Consider the following 7,280-nt stretch of genomic DNA (forward strand, 5'->3'; position numbering starts at 1 on the left):
TTGTGACAAGATAATTGGTAACGAGCAACAAGTAATAGAAGTAAATAAAGTGCAACAAGGTGGCCCAATCCTTTTTGTAGCAAAGGACAAGCCTGGACAAACTCTTATATAGAGAAAAGCGCTCCCGAGGACACATGGGAATTATCGTCAAGCTAGTTTTCATCACGTTCATATGATTCGCGTTCGGTACTTTGATAATTTGATATGTGGGTGGACCGGTGCTTGGGTGATGTTCTTACTTGAACAAGCATCCCACTTATGATTAACCTCTATTGCAAGCATCCGCAACTACAACAAAAGTATTAAGGTAAACGTAACCATAGCATGAAACATATGGATCCAAATCAGCCCCTTACGAAGCAACGCATAAACTAGGGTTTAAGCTTCTGTCACTCTAGCAACCCATCATAAACTAGGGTTTAAGCTTCCCAATGCCTTCCTCTAGGCCCAAATAATGGTGAAGTGTCATGTAGTCGACGTTCACATAACACCACTAGAGGATAGACAACATACATCTCATCAAAATAATGAACGAATACCAAATTCACATGACTACTAATAGGAAGACTTCTCCCATGTCCTCAGGAACAAACGTAACTACTCACAAAGCATATTCATGTTCATAATCAGAGGGGTATTAATATGCATATAGGATCTGAACATATGATCTTCCACCAAATAAACCAACTAGCATCAACTACAAGGAGTAATCAACACTACTAGCAACCTACAGGTACCAATCCCAGACTTGGAGACAAGAATTGGATACAAGAGATGAACTAGGGTTTGAGAGGAGATGGTGCTGGTGAAGATGTTGATGGAGATTGCCCTCTCCCGATGAGAGGAGCGTTGGTGATGACGATGGCGATGATTTCCCCCTCCCGGAGGGAAGTGTCCCCGGCAGAACAGCTCCGCCGGAGCCCTAGATTGGTTCCGCCAAGGTTCCGCCTCGTGGCGGCGGAGTCTCGTCCCGAAAGCTTGCTTATGATTTTTCTTCGGACGAAAGACTTCATATAGTAGAAGATGGGCACCGGAGGGCCAACAAGGGGCCCACGAGGCAGGGGGCGCGCCCAGGGGGGTAGGGCGCGCCCCCACCCTTGTGGACAGGTGGTGGCCCCCCTGACGTATTCCTTGCGCTCAGTATTTTTTATTATTTCCAAAAATAACTTTCATGGAGTTTCAGGACTTTTGGAGTTGTGCAGAATAGGTCTCTAATATTTGCTTCTTTTCCAGCCCAGAATTCCAGCTACCGGCATTCTCCCTCCTTATGTAAACCTTGTAAAATAAGAGAGAATAGGCATAAGTATTGTGACATAATGTGTAATAACAGCCCATAATGCAATAAATATCGATATAAAAGCACGATGCAAAATGGACGTATCAGTGCTACATTACCTCCTCGGTGAAGCACATTGGGTGAGGAGCTCCCCTTGTTCGGGCTACATCGCATCGAACCTCGGTTTCCATCCTGGCCCTGTGTTGATCCCAAAGCCTATTGTTTCGGTCGAGCCATGCTTGATATCCATCTCTCACATCGGGAGGATAACTTTTTGATACATAGATGGACCTTGACTGACTAGCTCTAGCGGCCAGATCGTGCTTGAGATCATATTAATACTCTGGCAGTGTCGACCCCTGCCTTTACGGCGGGGAGGGGCGGGTGGGTCTTCGGCCTCGCCAGCCATTATGTCCCCTCCTCGAGGGGGGAGATCAGGCTGGTTGCCTTGATTTTGTCTGGGTGGTGCGGGCTTGACAGCCTCATCATTGAATTGTGGCGACAACTTGTGCTTGGGTAGCTCTTCGTTTGCCGTTCATAGAGGAGGACTTCCATCCATATATCATTGAGGGTGTCCTGTTCAGCCTTTATCCTTTGCTACTACTTCTTTAGGCTTCGCGTGGTGGCTATAAGCTATCTCTTTAAACAATCCTGATCTTGTGGATCTTCTGGGTTGATGAAGTCTTCGGCTCCAAGGTTGGTCTCTTCTTCGGAGAGGGGCATATAATTGTTGTCTTCAGAATCATTGGGGTCCTCGGGGTTATCCTGATCCTCCTGCCCCTTTGAGCCATCAGACTGGTGCTCGGGGGCGGGTTCGTCGAGATCCTCCGCGTTGTCCAAAGTGTCACCTTCTCCAGTGCCCGTGTTGCTTTCCCTGCTATGTCGCCCCTTGGATCGTCGATGTTGTCTTCGGCGTTTAGGGTGCTTCTCTTCGGGCTTATTACCATCCCCTCTGGGGGTGCCATCCCCTTTATCATCTTCCCCGTCATCATGTAAGTATTGTAGGTGGATGTGGCCATACAGCGGCCGGTAATAGTAGGGGCGGTGTCTGTGTCGTTAGCCTCCTCGGAGGCATAGTCCAGCAAGTCGGTTAAGTCTTCGACAGTGGCTATGAAGTGGGTGGTGGGTGGGACGGAAAATTCCCTATGGCCTACCTCGAGGCTCCGTCGAGCGTGATAACCCACAAATATAGGGGATCGCAACAGTTTTTGATAAGTAAGAGTGTTGAACCCAACGAGGAGCTAAAGGTAGAATAAATATTCCCTCAAGTTCTATCGACCACCGATACAACTCTACGCACGCTTAACGTTTACTTTACCTAGAACAACTATGAAACTAGAAGCACTTTGTAGGTGTTGTTGGATAGGTTTGCAAGACAATAAAGAGAGTGTAAATAAAAACTAGGGGTTGTTTAGAGGAAGACACAACTAAAGTAAATATAGCGAGTGTGGAAAAGTGGTGGTAGGAGTTGTGAAATTGTCCCTAAGCAATTGACTACTTTACTAGATCGATAGAAAGTTTTATGTGGGAGAGGCCACTGCTAACATGTCATCCCCGACTTGGAATTTATGCACTTATGATTGGAACTATTAGCAAGCATCCGCAACTACTAACATTCATTAAGGTAAAACCCAACCATAGCATTAAGATATATTGGCCCCCCTTCAATCCCGTATGCATCAATTTCTATGCTAGGCTGCAGCTTCTGTCACGCTTGCCCTCCAATACATAGTCCTATCAACATACAACTAACCCTATGGTGTGATCCACGCGCGCGCTCATATGATGGGCACCAAAGGACAGGAACATAACCACAAGCAAATTAAATCAATCATAGCAATTCATCAACCACCGATAGGACAACGAAAATCTACCCAGACATCATAGGATGGCAACACATCAGTGGATAATAATATGAAGCATAAAGCACCATGTTCAAGTAGAGGTTACAGCGGGTTGCGGGAGAGTGGACCGCTGTAGATAGAGGGGGAAGGTGATGGAGATGTTGGTGAAGATGGCGGAGGTGTTGGTGAAGATCGCGGTGATGATGATGGCCCCCGGCGGCGTTCCGGCGCCACCGGAAGCGAGGGGGAGAGAGCCCCCCTCCTTGTTCTTCTTCCTTGACCTTCTCCCTAGATGGGAGAAGGGTTTCCCCTCTGGTCCATGGTCTCTATGGCATGGGAGGGGCGAGAGCCCCTTCGAGATTGGATCCGTCTCTCTGTATCTCTCTGTTTCTGCGTTCTGGTCTGCTGCCCTTTCACCGTTTCGTGTATATATGGAGATCCGTAACTCCGATTGGATTGAAACCTTCGCCTAAATCTTTTTCCAAAAATTAGCTTTCTTGCGGCCGAAGAAGGGCATCAACCGCCTTATGGGTGGCCCACGAGGGTTAGGGGCGCGCCTGCCTGGAGTGGGCGTGGGCCCCACCATCGTGGCCACCTCGGGAACCGTCTCGCGTTGATTTTACTTGCCAAAAATCACAAATATTCCAAAATAATTCTCTGTCCGTTTTTATCCCGTTTGGACTCTATTTGATATGGGGTTTCTGCGAAACATAAAACATGCAACAAACAGGAACTGGCACTGGGCACTGGATCAATATGTTAGTCCCAAAAATAGTATAAAAAGTTGCCAAAATTATATGAAAGTTGTAGAATATTGGCATGGAACAATCAAAAATTATAGATACGACGGAGACGTATCAGCATCCCCAAGCTTAATTCCTGCTCGTCCTCGAGTAGGTAAATGATAAAAAAGATAATTTTTGATGTGGAATGCTACCTAGCATAATCTTGATCATGTATCTAATCATGGCATGAATATTAAGACACGAGTGATTCAAAGCAATAGTCTATCATTTGACATAAAAACAATAATACTTCAAGCATACCAACCAAGCAATTATGTCTTATCGAAATAACATAGCCAAAGAAAGCTCAACCCTACAAAATCATATAGTCTGGCTATGCTCCATCTTCACCACACAAAGCATTCAAATCATGGACAACCCCGATGACAAGCCGATCAATTGGTTCATACGTTTTAACGCGCTTCAGCCTTTTCAACCCTCACGCAAGCCATGGACATAGCACTATAGGTAGAATAGCATATGATGATGGGGCTTATGTGGAGAAGACAAAAAAAGGAGAAAGTCTCATATCGACGCGGCTAATCAACGGGCTATGGAGATGCCCATCAATTATGTCAATATGAGGAGTAGGGATTGCCATGCAACGGATGCACTAGAGCTATAATTGTATGAAAGGTCAAACTGGAACTAAGTGGAACTAAGTGGGTGTGCATCCAACCTGCTTGCTCATGAAGACCTAGGGCATTTGAGGAAGCCCATTGTTGGAATATACAAGCCAAATTCTATAATGAAAATTCCCACTAGTATATGAAAGTGATAACTCAAGAGACTCTCTATATGAAGAACATGGTGCTACTTTGAAGCACAAGTGTGGTAAAAGGATAGTACCATTGCCCCTTCTCTCTTTTTCTCTCTTTTTTTTCTTTTTTTCTTTTTATTTTTTTGGGCCTTCTCTCTTTTTTTGGCCTTTCTCTCTTTTTTTATTTTTTTTATTTTATTCTTTCGTCCGGAGTCTCATCCCGACTTGTGGGGGAATCATAGTCTCCATCATCCTTTCCTCACTGGGGCAATGCTCTAATAATGATGATCACCACACTTTTATTTACTTACAACTCAATATTACAACTCGATACTAGAACAAAGATATGACTCTATGAATGGCTTCGGCGGTGCACTGGGATGTGCAATGATCTAGCGTAGCAATGACATCAAAAAACGGACAAGCCATGAAAACATCATGCTGGCTATCTTACGATCATGCAAAGCAATATGACAATAAATGCTTAAGTCATATATATGATGATGATGGAAGTTGCATGGCAATATATCCCGGAATGGCTATGGAAATGCCATGATAGGTAGGTATGGTGGCTGTTTTGAGGAAGATATAAGGAGGCTCATGTGTGATAGAGCGTATCGTATCACGGGGTTTGGATGCACCGGCGAAGTTTGCACCAACTCTCGACGTGAGAAAGGGCAATGCACGGTACCGAAGAGGCTAGCAATGATGGAAGGGTGAGAGTGCGTATAATCCATGGACTCAACATTAGTCATAAAGAACTCATATACTTATTCCAAAAGTTTATTAGCCCTCGAAGCAAAGTACTACTACGCATGCCCCTAGGGTGATAGATTGGTAGGAAAAGACCATCGCTCGTCCCCGACCGCCACTCAAGGAAAGCAATGAAAGAACACCTCATGCTCCGGCTTCGTTACATAACGGTTCACCATACGTGCATGCTACGGGACTTGCAAACCTCAACACAAGTATTCCTCAATTTCACAATTACTCAACTAGCACGACTCTAATATCACCATCTTTATATCGCAAAACTATTGCAAGGAATCAAACACATCATATTTAGTGATCTACAAGTTTTATGTAGGATTTTATGACTAACCATGTCAATAACCAGTTCCTGTCATCTCTCTAAATAGATATAAGTGAAGCAAGAGAGTTTAATTCTTTCTACAAAAGATATGCCCATGCTCTAACAAATATAAGCGAAGCAAAAGAGCATTCTACAAATGGCGGTTGTCTATGTAAAGAGAAACAGGCAATCCAAACTTCAAATGATATAAGTGAAGCACATGAAGCATTCTATAAAGCCATACTCAAAAGATATAAGTGAAGTGCAAAGAGCATTCTATAAATAAACCAAGTACTATCTCATACCAGCATGGTGCACAAAAGAAAAGAGAAAACTAAATGCAAAAGACGCTCCAAGATTGCACATATCACATGAACGAAACAAATCTGAAAACATACCGATACTTGTTGAAGAAAGAGGGAATGCCTTCCGGGGCATCCCCAAGCTTAGACGCTTGAGTCTCCTTGAATATTTACTTGGGGTGCCTCGGGCATCCCCAAGCTTGAGCTCTTGCCTCTCTTCCTTCTTCTCACATCGAGACCTTCTCGATCATCGAACACTTCATCCACACAAAACTTCAACAGAAAACTCGGTAAGATCCGTTAGTATAATAAAGCAAATCACTATTCTAAGTACCGTTGCAAACCAATTCATATTTTATTTTTGCATTATAGCTACTGTAATATAACTTTTCCATGGCTTAATCCACTGATATAAATCGATAGTTTCATCAAAACAAGCAAACTATGCATCAAAAACAGAATCTGTCTAAAACAGAACAGTCTGTAATAATATGAACATTCACCATACTTATGATACTTGAAAAATTCTGCCACAATTAGTAAAAATAAACAATTTGTACATAAAGACAGTGCAAAAAGAATCAGAACCATTTGGTGTTCCAGTAAAAAATGTAAAATCACGCACTACAGCCAAAGTTTCTGTCCTGCACCGCACAAACCAACAAGCATTGTAAACATCCTAAAGGCAAACCTTGGCACATTATTTTTATTTCTAAACTTTATAAAAGCACACAACAGAAATAAATGACTCTCTAAAACTTCTGGGTTGTCTCCCTGGCAGCGCTTTCTTTAAAGCCATTAAGCTAGGCATATAGTGCTCAAGTAATGGATCCACCCGGATCCAAGGTATATCAAAGCCAATTTTAATTAACAATGATTTGTAATTTAGTAGTGAGCACAAAGCAACATATATCAAGCAATGACGAAGTCTAACTCTCTTCCTATGCATCGGCATGTCATAAAAGAACAATTCATGCACACATAGTAAAGGCCAATGCATAGTATAAACAGTTTCTTGCAATTTTATCGTGTGGGAAACATAGAGAGGTGGAGATATAGTTCCTCTCTCATAATAATTGCAAGTAGGAGCAGCAAGCACATGCATATTATATCTATCAAAATCATCATGTGCAATGGTAAAAGGCAACCCATCAATATAATCCTTAATAAGTGCAAACTTCTCCGATATAGTGTAGTCGGGAGAATTCAAAAAGATAATAGGACTATCATGCGTGGGTGCA

The sequence above is a fragment of the Aegilops tauschii genome, chromosome 6 (assembly GCF_002575655.3).
Source record: "Aegilops tauschii subsp. strangulata cultivar AL8/78 chromosome 6, Aet v6.0, whole genome shotgun sequence".
Lineage (NCBI taxonomy): Eukaryota > Viridiplantae > Streptophyta > Magnoliopsida > Poales > Poaceae > Aegilops > Aegilops tauschii.